Source organism: Mirounga angustirostris, unplaced genomic scaffold, assembly GCF_029215605.1.
Source record: "Mirounga angustirostris isolate CCGP_5_RB_7025 unplaced genomic scaffold, mMirAng1.0.hap1 SCAF_1, whole genome shotgun sequence".
Classification (NCBI taxonomy): Eukaryota; Metazoa; Chordata; class Mammalia; order Carnivora; family Phocidae; genus Mirounga; species Mirounga angustirostris.
The window spans coordinates 158,067,693-158,086,694 of NW_026991709.1; positions in this window are offsets into that span (position 1 = coordinate 158,067,693).

Below are 19,002 nucleotides of genomic sequence, written 5' to 3' on the forward strand. Positions count from 1 at the left end.
GCTGGTGGGCTCTGAAAAGACACAAGAGCTGATTGAGGAGAAACTGGTCTCTGAAAAACCAGCTTTAAATGTCCTGTGAATCCACCTCATTAACCCTGTGGGACATGCCTTCTTGGGGAGAGAAAGCAGCCGTGTGCCCACCCGCACCCCCCCACTCCACCTCCCCCGCCCTCCAGGGTCGCATCTGAGGGCCCGTTCCCAGCTTGCCCAGCTATGGCCTTTGTAAGTCCAGCACAAATGTTGTATTTTTTTAAGAAATATTCTTTTTCTGTATTTCTGCCCAAACAGTGGCCTGGATAAATTACAAAGTTATTTTGCTTTCACCCAATAAAAGCCAGAGGACAGGAATTCTGGGCTGGCCTGGTACCTTCATAAGGTTCCCCCTCTGCCTCTCCCTAGCTCTGACCCACGCTCCCACATCCGCAAGACTGTGGCCAGAACCCTGGCTTTCATAACTGTATTTCCAGCAGGAAAAGGAGGAAAGGGACTGGCTGGTGGGATCAGCCTCCCCACCCTCCCTTTAGGGTTGATCGTGTGGCCTGTCAGGAAGTGCTTTCAGAGCGGGTTCCATCAGTGCTCCAGATCAAGGGGGCAGAAAGGACAGGGAACATCTGGAAGGGACCGTGTGTCTCTTCCACAGACGACCTAGCACCTGGCCTGAGGGTGGCACAGAGCCCTGTGGCCCGGGGCTTGGGACCTCAGCCAAGATTGCAATGTCAGGGTAAGTCCACCTTCCTTTCCTGTTTTAACACCAAACCTGATACTTGCCACACAAATCCCAGCCACTCTCTGAAAGGTGGACTCCTCCAAGGCCTCAACTCATGCAGCCCACTTGGGTGAGTCGGGGATAGTGATGTCTTTTCTAGACTTATGGCTGAGACTTCATAAGCTCCACCAGAGGTTGAGGGAGGACATCAATGGGGCAACGGGAGTGGCCGGTGTTGCCATGTTCGATCCCTTTTTATGTTTTCTCTTGAGACATAAAATAAGGACCCAAGCCAACATATAATCAAAATATATTTTGATACCTTTATTGGGATCCCAATAACCAAAATTTCCCCTAACTTTTATGTACGCCAAACGAAAAAGCAAGAAAAATTAGATAAAAATTACTGAGATACAGCACAATGATAAAGAAATAAGCTCTTTGCACAAAGGACCTTTGGTCTCTGAAGACCCTTCTTTCTTCTTTCCAAGGAGCTGCCCTTTCCACAGGAGGTGCATGGAATGGATAGGCAGGACTGTGTTCTGTGGAACAGGGTCAACCAGACCCACTAGGCTTTCTGTGGGGAAGAAAGTTTATGTTCTAATGTGGAGAGCTAGGGAACAAATGAAACATACAAGTAAAAGCATAGAGTATGCGAAGTACTACAAAGACAAATAAAGCACATAAATCTTCACAGGGAGTTACTGAACTTTTAGAAAGTGTGGTTTAGGAAGACCATGAAATCTTAAGATGATGACATGGGGGAGGGGGAAGTCAATCTGACTGCTTCGTGTAAATGCCTTTGTGATTTTTAAAGTCATAACAATATGATAAAATGAGACAGCAATGTGTAAACGATTATGTTCTATGATGGATAGTGAGGGCAAAAGGAATGGTGTAATTTTGAGCAAAAGCCATTATAAAAAATAACTTTATCAGTGACATGTAGGTATTTATAATTACCCACTCACACCTGTTAAAAATACCCTTATTATTAAAATTTTTGTCAGAAAAATAACTTTGTCACTGTGAATTTGTAAGTCTCTAGTCTCCACCCCCTTTTCACCTACTGGGAGGGGGCAACTCTTCCTAAAATCAAGTTTTCTCAAATTGCACAGTGACGTTCTCATGTTAATTTCTTTTTAATTTTTTGTTCTGTTTTGTTTCACTTTGATTGGTGTGGTCAGAAGTTTGAATTATTTTTCTGGTATATTTAAATAACTAGGTCTTGCCCAACTAAATGCTTCCTGTGAGAAATTTACATTAAATATAAAGACATAGGATAAAAGCAAAAGGATGGAAAGGATATATACCATGAAAGCAAAGTACTAATCAAAAGCTGGCATGGCTACACTAACATAAGACAATGTAGGCTTCAAAAAAACCAAAAGAGGAATATTATTAGTAGAAAAAGGGACATTCTGCAAGATAAAGGTGTTACCTCTCCAAGAAGACATTAACAATCCTAAACACATATGCACCTAACAACAGAGCTTTAAAACACACAGAGCAGAAGCTCTTGGGCTGAAAGAAGAAACACATGAGTCTACTATTATTGCTTGGATTTGTTCATCAATTCTTCTATTTTTTAAATCCTGGGAGAATTTAAATTTAAATTTCTGTTTTTTAAATTCTGCTTTCAGTGCTATTATTTCCTTCCTTTTACTTTCTTTAGCTATTTTTTTTTTAACTTGAAATTGAATTCTTAGTTTCAGTTCTGGGTTGTTGGGTTTTTTTTTCCTTACTCTTGATAGTATTTAAGACCTTGAATATTCCTCTGAGTATAGCTTTAGTTGCTTCCATTTGTTTAAATATGAGGTGCTTTCATTATTGTTACTTTGGAAACAAATTTTAAAGTCTTACTTTTCTTTGGAAAAACACTTTTTTTTTTTCCCCAGAAGATTGCAGATACTAGTCAAAGGAAAAAGTTTTTAAGGTACTGATAGACATTTAAAAAGGTAAGCATGTGAAGAAACACCCATGCCCTGAACACAAAGCCTAAGTAGTTCAAATATACTAATCCTTCTTAAGTTGTTGTAATATTTAATTCAAATCTGACAGAGTAGCTCCAAAGCTTATATGAAATAATACATGTAGAAGAATGATAAGGGCAAGTTTATGCTCCTAGATAAAAGAAAAACATTGAAAGACATAATCAAATGGTGATTTCTGACACCAGCATAGCTGAGCAGATAAACAGCAAAGGACAACTGTCCCAGAAACTGACCCCTGCAAGAATAATAATTTTTTGGATGATATAAGTGACATGGAATTGAGGAACAAAGAAAATTCAGAGAAAGGCTAAGACGTCAGAGAAAAAGTTTGGATTTTTCAGTAAATGCTACTGGGACACAAACTTGGGCCAAAGTAAATTACAGATGGATTAAAGATTTCAATGAATAAGGCAAACCTTTGAAAGAAGAAATAAAAATTATAATTTACCTTATAGCATTATGGAAAGGGACTTCTAAAAGGAATTTTATTGTTTTAATCAAAGTAATACATATTCTATGTAAAAATTATAACATATGCATAATTAAAATAAAAATTACCCACAGTTTCATAAAACAAATATTAACATTTTAATGTAAATCTTTTTTAATATCATATATGAATATTTATATGCTATTCTATTTTATATCCCTTTTTACATTAGTCCATGTACAGTGTAGGAGGGTCATTCTGCATGAATTTTTGAACCCATTTCCATCCTTCATCCCTACCCATTCTGGAAGGGGTAGGACTTCACAAACTAGAGCCACTAAGCTAGCTCTGGGTCTATTTTCACTTGTCCCGTGTGCCACAGAACCCAGGCTGTGGGGCCAGCAAGCCATCGGTCCCTTTCTTAGATCTACCTTCGGGCATGGTAGGGCTCAAGAGCACAGATTTTTCCAGAGTAATCCCATTCAGTGTGTTTTTCAAAAGCCAATTATCATCCCTCTTATAGCACCAATATGGTTGGGGTTAAGAGTCATATAAATGTGTTTTACACTTTCACTACAAATTGCTCATAGTTCAATGTGTATTTGAACCACCTGGGGGTCTTGTTAGAATGCAGACTCTGAGTTTCTGTGTTTTAGCAGTTCCTTGGTCACACTCATTGCTTTGGGCCACACTGCACAGCAAAGGGCCCCGGGCCCTGGTTTTCAAGCTCTCTGGGGAGATTGAACCAGCACCGGAGCCCAGAGCCAGCCTGGCAGTCCAGCGTCATTGGTCCAGATGTGGCTGGGCTTTAGGAATTTTGACAGTCCTCAGGTGACTCTGTTGCAACAGCCAGAGTCAGGAGCATGGTACACACACGCACACATGCATGCATGTACCTCCAGGGTAAGGAATGGGACCTAGCCTTCTTCGGGCCTTTACAGAGCTGCATCCTACCTGGGCTGTCGGGAACCCGTCTGTGGTTTGCCCTATTGGCTTCCGGTCCTGAGGCTTCTAGGGGTTTGCTTTTGAGAAAAAGAAAAGAAAGAAACTTAGAAGCAGAAAGGATCTGACTTTAAATCTCAAGTGACTGACTTCCCCTGGAAATGACTAGATCAAAGTGATGGCCACCCTAAGAAGGAGCAAATTAAGGTAGAATTCCGTAGAGACTGTATTCTACCTTAGGGGCTACAACTACTTATCTACCTGAATACTCAAAATACCACATCTTCTGGAATTATGTCACTAAAGTGATAGACACTTGTCACACCCATAATATAAAATATCAGGTAGGCTTTAAAAATTCGCTTCTAAAGAGTATGTGGTAATGTGTCAGGGAAATGTTAAGTAAAACCGTGTATTAAAAACTTTATAAATAATGTAGTTCCAAGTTTGTTTATGATATGTGTGCATATATTTGTAGAAGGAAAGGCTGCAAGAAAATACCCCAAGATATTAATAGCTGTGATGGGCTTACGAATGATTTTAATTTTGTTCTTCCCACTTTTCTGTGTGTTTGGGGATTTTTTTCTTTTTTTCTTTGCTGTGAACATATATTATTCTGTAATCAGAAAATAATATCAACTGGAAAACAAAACAAGCAAGAGATGAAGGAAGCACCATGGTGGCCGGGGGTTGCCTCTGGCGCTGAGGTCTGGGACTCAGCTCTCACAGAAGACAGACTTCCCTAATGAAGAGGGTGGGAAGAAGGAGGGGTGAAGGAGAAATGACCACCATGACCTTAATAACAATATTGATCTTTGCTGGGAAAGGCAGCTCTGTGCAGGTTGCTCGAACCTTGTACAGTGGCATTGGGTAGCTGAGCTGGGCACATCTCTTAGTCTGGGTGAGTCTCTCTCTGTTCTGGGCTTGATGTGTACTTCTTTGTTCTGTTTAAGTACATGTGTCATATGACCCCTGGCCAACCCCAGTGCTGTCTCTGTTCCCGATGTGGAGGAAGCAGGGTGCCTTGCTTGCAGCACAAGACGGGTGCATACGGACCATGGCCCTGTGTCAGCTGCAGGGCCAGACCTGTTGGCCATGGTGGATGGACGCCCACTACCGCAGCTGATCTTGCCCTGTCTCTTCATGGGTAAAATGTTGTTCCATCTAGTGCCCCTGTGAGCCATGTCTTTATTGGTGACCCTGACACTTGCAAACCATGCTGTGGGTTGACAGCCCAAGACTGCTGCTCCTGGGGAGGCAGCCATGTCACTTGCTCAACAATACCAATGGCTATGTTAGCGCCTTCTGCCCGAATGCAGTGTGAAATAGCTAATCATCTTTGTGCCCTGATGTGGCCACACTCATTTATCCCTATTTCACGGTTGAGGAAACAGGCTTCTCAGGGTTAAGGAACCTGCCCAAGACCATGCCACTCATAAGTGCAATGCCGAGACTCAAACTCAAATTTGTCTTATTTTAGATCCCCAAATGGAGAGAATCCAGACTAGGTCGGGCTGACTCTCTTTCCCTCAAGGACTAGTAGAGACATCCAAGTTCAATTGCATAAACTCCCCCATCACATCACCCAGGTTTGGGTGGAGCTGTATGTTAGGAAGGCTCTGGGGCAGGGTAAGGCTGTGTGTTCAAGATTCTGGATAAATCAGTTCCTGACAGATTGCTTCCCTCTTTCCCCTTGATACTAGTTATTCATCTCCTGAATTTCAGACATTTTGCTTTCCAAGGAAACCTGAAGTCTGAGCTTACCTACTCCTTCCTTTTTGTCTGGTTTTCCCACTCATTCATTCATGAATTTGTTCACCATTTCATCAAACAGGTAGTGAGTCCTATTTTGTGCTGGACATCATGAAGGTTCATGGTCTTGACTAGTACCCAAGTGGTTAACCAGCCAGGAGTTAAAAATGAGACTCGTTGTCAAATGGTGGACACTCAACCTCTCCCCCGTATACCTCCCCAAAATGTGGAGGTACTCAAATACTTTCTTAAGTTTTAAGAACCTAGCTACACTTTAAAGCAAAACCTGAAATTTTCGGGTGGTAGATGCAGAGACAACTCAGTGCAAGTGAGTAAAATCAAAACCTGATGGACCTGGGCTGCAGGGATGGGAGCTTACAGCCCAGCAAGATCTGAGAGAAAGGAGGAGAGTAGGGGAAGGAGGGAGAGAGAGAACAGCTTCTGTCTGGGGCAGGATCAAACGTGATCCCTGAGCCTAGAGCCAGGCACTTGTGTCTCTCCGTGAACAAAGATTATGCGTTGGGTTTACAAGTTGTGTCACAGTCATTCTGTTGTGCTTGCACATGCATTTTACATGGAAATGTTCCAACAGTAAGGAACTCTGCACTATCTGATACATCCTGAGTTGACTGCGGTTTGCTGGATTAGTGAGAGAAATAGTGGGTTAATTACCATCAAGGTAAATACATAACTTTGCATGAATGCTTTCCTTGTACAAATGTGGTTTTTTTTCTAATAAACATTTTTAATCTCAATATTACAAGTCAACACTTTTTGAAGCTATTATGACAAAATTTCCAATATTACAGGAAAATGGATCTTCTTAGCAAACAGATGTAGACAGAAACTCTGAGGACAAGACATAAAATAAGTATAGATTGAACTTAAATTTTATGGTAATTGGTATGCAAATATTCCCCAGCCTTGTCCTAATCCATCTAACAAGATGTAATGGCTAGCTTATTGCTTGTCTTCTCTGAGCATCTGTGTCAACAGATTCCCATTTTTTTCAAGGTTCTTCATTAACTGCTAGGCAAAGCCCTTAGCTTCTGCTTCAGTTACATTTTCTAGCCAAGGCTGAATTAAAGAACATGAGCTAACACATTTCTGCTTGCACAACTGGGATCTGACTATTTCTGCCCACAGGCTGTGGGAGCTTCCTGCACCAGCACCTAAGGGCCCCAGCTAACCCTCCCTCTAGCATCGATCTTACCTTTGGCCCCCTTTATGCCTCAGATGCTGACACTGCTGGTGACTCAGATGCTGGCTGAAACATCGTGGCCGTGACCCCACTGCAGGCCTTTGCCCCTGGTCTGACCACCTCTCTGAAGTACACTGAGTGTCTTTGTGCCCCACTGGACCCCTCACCCAGGCCATTCCACCCCTGCCCATTCTTGCAGCCCCTTCCGGAAGTTCACCAGAAACTCTAGGGCTCCCCCACAGCAGGTCCCTCCAAGGGCCATTCCCTTCCTTTTTCAGGCTGCCCCACTCCACATCCCATCAGAAGGTGGGTCCATTTGCCCATATCCTAGACCAGAGCCAAAGCCTGGGTTAATTTTGTCCCATGTCATTTCTGAGTCTTATGTCTAAATTTCACCTCAACAAATACACTGAGTTCTTTGCAGGTAGGGATCACAGCTCCTGCCCCCTTGCATCCTCTTGCTGGGCTAGGCGCAGAGCTGGGCACTTGGGGGCTCTGGCTGCGTACGCTAGTGGCGGACTCAAGGCTAGTAGCTAATGGCTAACTCTAACCAGGTATGTGGGCTTGAGTAGGTGCTGCTGTCCCCTCCATTGTCTCCCCCCACGCCCCCAGGCTAGGGAGACTCTATTTGTTTTGGGCATAGCTCCTGTGCTGCCCGGGTGTATAAGCTAAGGGATAATAGAGCTACAGAAGCATAAGCCCTCAATGATGGGGAATGTGTTTGTCTGCTAAGAAGCAATTTCAGCGAAAATTAACTCCATTTCAGTGGAAAGAGTGAGGCTTGGCATAAGCTGGCCAATCCCAGAGGACAATAAAATTACTTCGTCAAAGCTCCACTTGCTTAAATTAACCAAGCGAGCACTCCAGGATCCTGGCTAGATACAGCGAGTAACTAGGTTTTAATGAACAAAAATAGCTTCTTGGATAAATAAGGAAAAGAAACCACAGCCTACCTCTAGCATAAGCACACATGGTGCCTATCTCAAGTACAACTGTCTCCCAAGCACACAATAGTCATGAGTATCCTCCACACTGTCTACACTGTTGGCATTGGCTGTGTGGCCAAGACGTGTTCTTGGCCACTGATGTTCTGTCTATACAGTCTTCGCTGGCTTTGCCCTCAAGGATTATGTTCTTGTCCATGACATGTTGGACAGCAAGTCTCCTCTGGCTTTGTCTTCATGACTGTGGACTGGCCACCCAGGTCCTGGGAAACTATAGACACTGACCGTTTCCTCCATGACCACCTTCTTTTGTCCATTTACACCTCAGCTTCTACACTGTGCCCTTGCCCATCCTGTGCTGGTCAACTGTGTTATAGACAACTATTATACTGATTGTGCCATCTAGATCTATGACCTTGGCCATTTTGTTTGAGCCACAGATACTTAGATAACCGGCTCTACCTCGATCAGGACCTTGGTGATTGTGTTCTGACCAGGCATGTCGTGGGAAATTGTCTATACCAAATGGAGTAAAATGTATTCACAGCCCCCTCTCCAAGTTAAATTTTTTTTAAGGATTTTATTTATTTCTTTGAGAGAGAAAGAGAGCGCACAAGGAGGGAGAGGGACAGAGGGAGAGAGACAAGCAGACTCCCCTGATGAGTAGGGAGCCCGATTCGGGGCTCAACTCCAAGACCACAAGATCATGCCCTGAGCCAAAGTCAGATGCTCAACCAACTGAGCCGGCACCCAGGTGCCCCTTATTTTTTTTTATTATTCATCTGCATCAGTTACAGTTCTATCAGAGAAACAGAACCAGTAGGAGAGATTAGGCAGAGAGTTGTAGATAGAGATAGATACATAGATAGATAGATGATAGATACATAGATACATAGATAGATGTGATTGATAGAGCTAGATAAACAAATGATAGTCCAGTCCAATAAAGGCCCTATGACATGGAGCAGACAGCAGTGTAGACACACACAAGTTCACCAAGTAAAAGGGAAGTGGATTTCTTTCTCCGTTCCATCAGGAATAGCGCTGGCCAGAATATCAAACCCAGACCCACCCCCCACCCCCTCAAGACACTGTTATCCCTGGCTATGCTTTCTCTGATCCTCTACAATAGCCTTTGCCTTTTGAGAAGTACCTTCTCCAAGTCAGACCCTCTGGTTCTCTGACTCCCCCCCAAATTCTATAGAATATGGGAGCCATCCATCCTTATGTCTTACTGTGACATATACAGAGAGAGACGGAGAGATTTACTGTGAGGAACTGGCTTCCATGGTTGTGGGAGCGGGCCAGGCATATCTAAGATCTGTAGGGCAGAACAAGAGAAAGCACAGGCTGGAAACTCTCTTATTCCTCAGGGGAACCTCAGTTCTGTTGTGGAAGCTTTCGGCTGATTGGATAAGGCCCACTCAGGTCATCCAGGATAATCTCCTCTACTAGAGTCAACCTACTGTAGATGTTACCTACATCTACAAAATACCTCCACAGCACAGCTAGGTGAGCGTTTGAACAGCTGGGCGCTAATGAGAGAGGGTCTGCCAACTGCGGGCATCTCCCTTTAAATAACGAAGGTGGGTTCCCTGTATCTTGCTGCTCATCTGGAAGAGTTAAGAATCTGCTTCTCAGGTGTGGTCAGCCGTGGCATGAAGGAGGGACCTGGGAGGGTGGTCAGCCCTGTCTCCCCAGCTCCCACACACTAGCTGAACAAATTTATCTGTGAATGGTTTCTCGTATGCTCAGTGTAGCTGCCTGGCCCGAGCCCTGGTCTGTATGTCTGATTGTCTGATTGTCTGTTCGTCTGAACTTTTATTCCAGGTGTACTGCGTGGCTTTGTCCTTAATGGGTCCTCCTCAAAGAGCCTGGCCTGCCTTCACGGCATGGTTCCCTTTGCACTGGGGCTCTTGATGCAGCAAATTCCTGGGCTGCAGAAGAATCTGAGTCTGTTCACTGCCTGCTGTGCCCTCTGTTTGCTTGTTCATTCATTCATCAGCAAGCATTGTGGAGAGCTTGTGGTGAGCCAGGCCGGTGCCAGGCACCTGGGACCTGGGGATGAACGCAGGAGACAAAGATGCCTGCCCTCATCAAGCTTCTGACCTCCTGGGGAGAGAGGATCTGAAAAGTGATGAGCTAAGTCTGGTGGTGATAATCACTGTGGACAATCACCAAGTGGGGCTTGGAGAACATGGATACTTGGGAGAACAATTTCCATTCTCAGTAGGGTAGTCAGGATATGTCTCCTTGAGAAGAAGATTTTCCAACACTCAGGGGATGGAAGAAGGCAAGGAATGGAGCCATGCCCTTATGGGGTTGAGTGACGGGACACTCTTGGCCAGAGCTCAAGGCAGGAAAATGTTTGGCACTTTCCAGGAAGGACGGGGACAGTTTCAATTAAGTGAAGTGGAAAAGAGCAAACAGGAAGAGCAGAGGCCAGGGATGCAGCCCCAGCAAGATCTGTTGGCTGGAGAGCTGCTAAGACTCAGGCTCTGATCTGAGTGAGATAGGACCCACTGGAGTGTGCCCCCATCAGACCGAGGCTCCCAGTCCCTAGCTGTCAGGAGAGCGGGCTGCTGAGCCGCCTCCAGGAGCCGCCTCTGCCAAGCCTGCCCTTCCCCTGGGCAATGCAGGGGTGAAAAGGCCCAGCCCTCTTGCTTCAGCTGGGGACAAAGCTGAAGCCCAGTCCAGCCAGCCCCAGAGCTCTGGGGGTTCAGCAAGGCTACACTGCCTGCAGCCCAACTGCTCCCCCTAATCAAGTGTCCCCTTCCAGGCGCTGCCCTCAGAGGAGCCTCCCAGCCACACCACCTGCTCATTTCTGCCTGAGTCTGGTTCCCGAGAGGAAGGGCAGTGAGCAGGAGTCTCTACCCCTCAAAAGGTTGCACAGCCTTCCCTATGTGGAATCCAGGGAGGTTCCTCTGTGTGAGCTGGAGCTCCCTTCCCTGCTGGGAGGCAGCACCCCAGTGCTCTTGGAGAGCCTCCTGACAGGATCTGTGGTGTCCCCTCACTCTGCACTGCCTCCCCTCCACCCAGCACCCATTCCCGAGGTGGATTCCCCTTCGCCCAGTATGAAGAGATACTGTGTCTGCCATCCTACATGTTTCTGAGTGTTGGCGCTGGATTCCCACTCACGGAACCAGCCGCCTCCGGAGGCTGCCTGAGAAGTAATGATTCTCTCCAATAGGAAATCCATTTATAGGTGAGACTCAAAACAGGAAATGACTGTTTCCTCCAGTGAGGACCCGCTACGTCCCCCATCTCTACCGTGACCATGGCTTGCACCATGCCCAGTTCTCCGTGGAGAAGGTGCAGCTGTCAGTCAAAATGACCAGAGGTTGCAGTGATGTCCCGTACAGCATGGTGACTGTCGCTAACGCTGCTGTAGGATATATTTGAATGCTGTTAGGAGAGTAGATCTTAAGAGCTCTCATCACAAGGAAAAAAACAAATTTTTTTTCTTTTGTAATTATAGGAGCTGCTGATGTCAACTAAACTTATTATGGAAATCATTTCATAATATATATAAGCCAAACCATTATGCTGTATGCCTTATACAGTGCTGGATGTCAATTACATCTGAAAACTAGAAGGGAAAAAAAAAGACCACAGAGGTTCTGGTTAATGACGAGCCAGCAGCCCCACACAGCCAGTGCTGCTCACTGGTCTCACGGGCCTCCGCAGGCTGCTCTCCACAGAGAAATCTATCCTGGAGTGTCGAGAATATATAAACAACACATCACGTTAATAAGAAAAGATAAGCAACCAAATAGGAAAATGGCCAAAGGATATGAATTCACTGAAGAGGAAATAGATAGGCCAACTGACAGAAGAGAAGATGCTCAGCCTTACCAGTAAGCAGGGAAATGCAAATCAAATCACCCACGAGATAGCGTCTTATTCACGCCTGTAACTGGCAAAAATTGGTTTGATGATATCATGTGCTATTGAAGGAATGGGTTACCCCGGACCCTATGAAAACATGTGTGTCTCAGGAGCAACAGTGCCACTTCTGGGGTGACTGTGGGCCCCGGAGCCCCCTCCAGATGCATAAGAGGTGCGTCCCAGGATGCTACACGAGGTCGTTGGGAACAACCATGTGTCGTCACCCAGGGAGTGGCTCAGATGCTGTGTAATCACACGATGAATATTGCTCAACAGTTCAGACACTGAACCCAGATCTACATGGATCAACACGGAGGAACATCTCTAACAGTCTGGAAGGAAACCCATTAGCTTCATAGGTGTAATTAGTTTGGGGAGTGCTTGGCGGAAAAAGGTTGGTCACAGGGGACTTTGGGTTTATCCGGAATCTTGTTATTGTTTAAAAAAAAGAGAGCATATGGGTGCATTTCTTGTTTCACTAGAGAACAATGTTAGGAGTCTGTCTTGGGGGAGGGGCCTTTCTTTCCCACCACCGCACCTGTGAGCTAATCCAAGTCCACAGCTGGCTGACAGATTTCCCCAGGACCCCGGTGCGCCCCCACTGTTACAGGGTCCCCAGGGGCCTTCAGTCCACATCTTTTTCTGCCCCGCCAACCACCACACAGACCAACTTGCAAAGGCACAGGCAGAAGGTAGGGTTCCTGGCAGGAGTGATGGAGGCAGCCATTTGTTTTAGCCCATGTCTAGCAGGCTGTCCTCCCTGCCTGTGCAGCTGGCCGCCCACAGCAAGCACACACTTGGCCCACCCATGGGTCCAGAATATGCCATCCAATGGCCGCTTTGGCCCCCACCTCTGCAATCTCCTTGCGCTCCTCCTGCCACCAGTGCCACTGACATCCTGATGGGCCAGCAGGACCCAAAGGACCTGTAGGCCACTGAGAAAGATGCAGCGGAACGCTCTCAGTGGGAGGGGAGGGGCAGAAAATTTCGGAACTATGCAGACCTCACAGGAGGTTCTTCCAGCAGATGTTTGCTTGCCCCTCCCCCGCCCCCCCCTACCAACCCTCCCAGGCCGAAGGCCAGAGGTTTCTCCGGAGCGATGGGGGGACCCTTCTGGTGATACAGGCCTCAGTGTCATGCCAGGTGGCCCCAGCACCCCTCTGCCATGTTTGTTGCTCCTCATCTCCCACTCCTGCTGTGCCCAGTGCACAGGCTGAACCCCAGCCCTCCACCCGGGGAGGTGGGGGGACTGGACAGGTGGTACGGGAGGGCTGGCTTGCATTGTTGCCTTGGCCAGCTGTTACTCCAGGAGGACCTGGGCTGAACTGCGGCAGCAGGAACCAAGGTCATTCTGGACAGCTGGGGACAGCTACCAGGGAAGTCCAAGCTGCAGGTCCAAGGGGGGCGGGGTTGGCCACACTACTGGCGTCTCTGAAGAGCCCATACCCAGCTCCGGTTCTCGTGCCCTGAGCTTCCCCAGCCCCTCCCGCCACCATCCACGTCAGCTGGACCACCTGCCCCTTGAACTCCAGCTCAACCCTCCCTCTTTTCCTTTGCCCTCCCACCCAACTTTATCCCACTTACTAAAGCGTCATTTCCCACCATCCACAGACTGATCCCTAACCCCTGGCCCCACGTAGATCAGCCATGGAATTTGAACGGGAGTCAGTCCAACCCAGCAAGAGAACATCAAGTGTTACCTCTCAGCCTTTCTGGGTAAAAGCTCTGACAACCATTCCAAGGGGACCCTGGAAGTCAGATCTGAGAGGGACCACCGAGGTCCCTCTGGATTAGCCAGGAAGAATGCCCAGGTCTGGAAGCCCCACCAGCTCCGTCTCTGCCACCCATTGTCCAGGAGTCCTGGTTTGATGCTCACAGTTGAGAACACTGTGCCTTGCAGACATCCCCTTTGGCCTAGGCAGTGGTCCTGGGCACAGAAAGCCTGAGCCCTGTGCCTAGAGCCAGAGCTTAGGTTCAAATCCCAGCTCTACTGCTTAGCTGTGTGACATTTAGCAACTGTCTTTACCTCTCTGAACCTGATAGGATTGCTGTGAATATTTCCTACCTCTGAAAGTAACTGTAAAGTTTCCATTTGTCATGATTTTTTTTAAAAAACCAAGTTTCCATGACTTCCAAAAGTTTGGGAAACCTTGGTGTAATCCCATAGTTTTTTTTATAAGTTCTTGGCCTGCTTACTCTTCAAAACATGAATTGCAGAAAGGAAAGGTGAGAAGAGAATAGCCCTGAGGACAAAAAAAAGTCTGCAGAGTTAGGGCAAACTGCTGGGTGACAGCTTTGAAATGAAGCCACAGGGCTGTTAATTGCATTCTCTTTGCCCCCGGGTGTGTGCTCGTCTCTCTTCTCTGCTGTGGGATCAATGTGAGGGATGGTGAGCAGGATTAAGGAAGGCAGACTTTGATTAGACCATCAGACAGGTAAAAGGGTATTGAGCCAACTCCTGGTGACTTGTCACTAGATACAATTAATTGGTGCAAGTGCGTGTGTGTGTATGTGTGTGTTCTTTGTCTCTCTCTGTCTCTGCTTCTCCAACCCCTCTCTCCCTCTCTCCTTTGGCCCCCACTTTATCCCATTTAGTAAAGTATGTGCATTCATACCCAAGAGTCCTGTGACTCCCTGTAGGAATCCAATTTACAACGAGTAACCAAAGGTTCATAGTGGTGGACTGTCTGGGGTCTTGTTCACTTAACACATATTTGCTGAAGACCTACTATGTGCCAGTAAATCTTGCAGGTGGGGGGGACAGAACAGAGAAAAAACAGATGGTGGGGTTGTCCTTGTGGTGCTTACATTCCTTCCGATCCAAACAGGTGGTAAATATTTCCCATCCCCTAGCGACAGGCACTGCAATGAAACAAAGAGGAGAGGATGAGGAGTGAAGAGGAGACTATTTTGGATAAGGTGGTCCTAAAGCCTACAGAGTGCTCAGCCGACAGGACTCTCGTAAGCACCTGCCTAGCACTGGGGTGGAGAAAAAAACAATGGGCCTTGTTCTCCACCTGAGTCAGGAAGCAACACTCACGAATTGGGAGTGGAGACACTCGGTCAGATGGTGTGGATTAGGTGTGGGCATTCCAGTAGAGGTGGGGGAGGAAAGCCAAGAGTGCACCTGCTAGAGTAGAGAATTGGGGAACTGAAAACACTGATAAGATAGGGCAGTTGGAAAGATGGAGTCCTCCAGTGTGAACACGCTGAGCCGGGGTTTGCTGCACAACCCTCTGTGTGGTGAACAGCTCAGACTCTGGCCCAGTCTTGGGGGCTTATAGGCATCTTGTTATGTTCAGCTTGCTCACGTCTGCAGAAACCTGGGACTGAATCAAGCAATGGTTAGAGACAAGCATTTGAAAGTAACCAGTTATGCACAGAAGTACCCCTGGGGGTTGCATTTCTTTCTGTCTTGCTCTAAATAGTGACAACCATTCCTGCCTGATGGGGCCAAGCCTTGTGTCAGGCACTTTACATGCATGATGTCTTTTAATCCTTGTCACAACAGCTGAAGAAATACCGGGATTATTATCCCCATGTTTTAGAGAAGGAATCAGAAGTTAGGAGAGATGACGTAATTTGCCCATGTTCTGTCCCTTAATTAAATAAGCTATGGAAGACTTAACGACACAGCTAGTAAAACACAGAACCAGGTCTGTCTGACTCTGAAAACCTTCATCTGATCTGATCTATGGTGCTTAACTGTTTTCCATAAATAGGCTTCATTCTTTTTTAACACAGTAAAAGCTTATACTGAGCTATTCTCACAGAGTCCTACTTTGTTTCAAAATAAGCAAGAACACAAAGAAAAGTGTTCCATAACTCAGAGTCAGAGGTCCGGGGGCACAGGGCCCGTGGCAGGTGATCTATCCTGCAATAACACACCACCTTCACCCCCCACCCCCACCCCCCAGCTCACCTGAGCGGACAGTGTTCCTGGTGGGGGAGGGGCTTGTGACCCGGTGGCTTGCTCAAGAGGGGGCCACAGAGGCGAGCCAAGCTGAACTGGGATAAAGATACTAAAATGAAGCAGGATTACAGAATCTCCTACCCCAGTACCTAGTGAAACAAATTAAAAATAGTAAAAACAAAAGGAAAAAAAATTTTTTTTTGAGACGGAGAAAGAGTGGGTGGTGGGGAGGGGCAGAGGGAGAGGGAGAGAGAGAGAATCTTAAATAGGCTCCACACCCGTACGGAGCCTAACATAGGGCTCAATCTCACGACCCTGAGATCAGGACCTGAGCTGAAATCAAGAGTCAGATGCTTAACCAACTGAGCCACCCAGGCGCCTCATGAGAAGAACTATTTAAAAAAAAAAAAAAAAACAGTAAAAAATGGATGAGAAAATAGAAAAACCTTATACCACTTTTAAAAATAATCACCATAAAAAGAAATGCTCAGGTCAGGGGGTGCCAGAGAAGTAGCCTGGAAGGAGGATGGTCCGGGAGAATGAGGAATGGGGGTGGGGGTTGCCAAAGTGTCCATGTTGTGCTGTGTGCAGGGAAGAAGCTGGAGACCACTGACCCAACTGCTGGGCTCACAGCCCAGGCCAGAGTGGCCCTGATCTCAACATTTACTGGAATCCCTATTAAGAAATAGGTTCCAGGCCACCCCGTGACCAAATAAGCTTCCTACACCCATTCTCATGCCCTCAGGTTACAGAAAAGCAGACCGAAGAAAACATCAGCGCCCTCAGAGGAGAATGGAAATGAGAGGGACAGAGACAAAGAAATGAGGAGGAGAGCTGCAGACAGAGAACTGGGTATTGGCACCTGGTCAATGGCTCCCTGCCCATCTTATGTATATCACTTGGGTTGCTTTTTTGGTTGCAAGGAGCAGAAAACCAAATAGAAGTGGCTCAGATATTATCTGAGATATTATCAGATATATTACCCAAATAGAAGCCCCAGGACCCAAAGCCTTTCTGCTTTGTCATCTTTCTGCTTTGTCATTCTCAGCACATTTTGCTTAGACTAATGTTCCTCATGAGGCTAAGATGGCTGCCAAAATTCCAGGCATTGCAGAGGCAACCTCACATTTCAATGGCCAGAACTGGGCCACCTGCTTCTTCCTAAGTCAATCACTGGCTAGGGAAATGGAACTACTGTGATTGGCTTAGACTAATTAAGACCCACCTCTGCCCAGGGCTTCCTTGGGGAGAGTGAGCACCCAGATAGGTCTGGGGCTCTAACAACACAAAACACAACAGGGGGACATGGAAGGATGGCTTTGATGAGTAACCAACAGGCTTACTCCACCCTGGTTAGATTAGCCACCCCAGGACCTTTGTCTAAGCACCCAAAACAGTCCTGATTAACCCAGGCATGAGGGAAGGCAAGCATAACAGGGGGAGTCTGGAAAAAGTCTACATTTAGGAGCATGATAAGCAGTTCTTCATAATTATCAAGATTCTGACTGAAGGAGTGGGCTGGGCAAGAGGTGGGCAGTGTGCCAGGACCTCAGCAAGCACCCTAGGATTTGGGAAAAACGGACACTTCCCCAGAGTCAGCCTTTGGACCACCCATCCTCAGGCCATGGCAAGTGCATGCAGCTGAGAGGTCCCAGAAGCCAACATCCACATCTTGACCATACAGCTGAAGTGTGTCCCCACACAGGGAAGGGTTGGGCCGAGAAGCCATGAGGACCAGCTGCGGTGGGCTGGCTGGCGCCCTGGGCACGACCCCACGGTACCCAGCCACTCTCCTGCCTGCATGAGGAGGCAGCGTGCTGGCCTGTAGTCGCCCATGTCCTCCTGATTTGGGCACCCGCGACACAACTCCTGTCACCATCACTCCCATTTCATACTCTCTCAAATATTAGTTAATTTTAACTTATGCCTAAATTTTATTTTTCTATTTCTTTCATGTCTATTTAGAGGATACCTAACAGGAAGCTTTAAATCATGTCATAAATGACGTCTCATTTTCCATACTATGAGTACAAGAAAACACAATGAAGTCAAAATAATGTTATTAAACCCTAATATGATACCACTGCCTGGCAAGACGCTCAGCCCTAGGCCCACTCCCTCTTCGTTAGAAGAAGAGGGATTAGCAAGTATTATGAAAGTGTTAACACACTCTAGCACCAAATCAAGGCAGTCTCCTTAAAGCCATTAGAAGGCTTGCAAGATAATTTGTAGGCAAGTAACTTTCTCACTGTGGAATCTGAGAGTATTCGATGCTGGGCTCAGGCTCTTCAACACGTCTCTTGAGTGCCACCACACTCTAGGGACACCAGAGGTGTGCAAGAGCCTTGTCTCAGGGTCAGAGGAGCTGTGCTCAGCCCATGAGCTTGGACTGGGGCAGGTCACATGGCCTCAGTTTCCTCAGCTGTCAGAGAGGGTCCATGGTCTCCGTCAGAGTGGTGGGAGGGTGCAGGCGGATACCGTGTGGAAGGCACCTGCAGCTCTCTCCCAAGCACGCTGCAATGGCTGGGGCAGGGGTGGAAGGGCCCCTTCAGTGGGGCCTTGTGGCTGGGAGAGCCCCCCACCCCCAACCTTGGCACCAAGCACCCTGTTGCCGGCTCTGCAGCCGAACGGCAGGAGGCTCAGGGGCGCCCACCCAGCCAGGGCAGCGCAGAGGACCAACCAGCAGCCACTGCAGGGGTGGGAAGTGACAGGCCCTGAGGCTGAAACCACCACCAAACACCGCCCTATGCTCCCTCCTGCGGGGATGGGCAGTGACTTCATGGGAGCTCCTGGACAGCGCACTGCTCTTGAGACGCCTACACTCATCCTCTCTTGGGGCCAGTCGGTCAGCGCCACATGTTTGCTGGGTGTCTGTGGACTGCTGCCCACAAGTCGGAGCCCCTCGTGTCTGATTCTGATGGGCACAGACAACAAGAATACGCCCAGAGGTCAGATCTGGGGGGCTTGTCCCACACTGGGGGTCCAGCTCTGCCCTGGGAGAAGTAGGCACTCTGGTCGGCCAGCCTGGGTCACATACCCTCTACCATGGTGGGACGGCAGGACTATGAAGAAGGCAGTCCCAACAGATGAAACAGGACAGTTCCCACTGCCCGACCTGTGGATCTCAACCCATTGATGGGTTGTGAAACCAATGAGCGAGTTGCTGGAGAGGGGGAAGGACACTGGGTGGGGGTGGGGGGGACCACAGTAGCCATCCCCTACAAAAAACTCT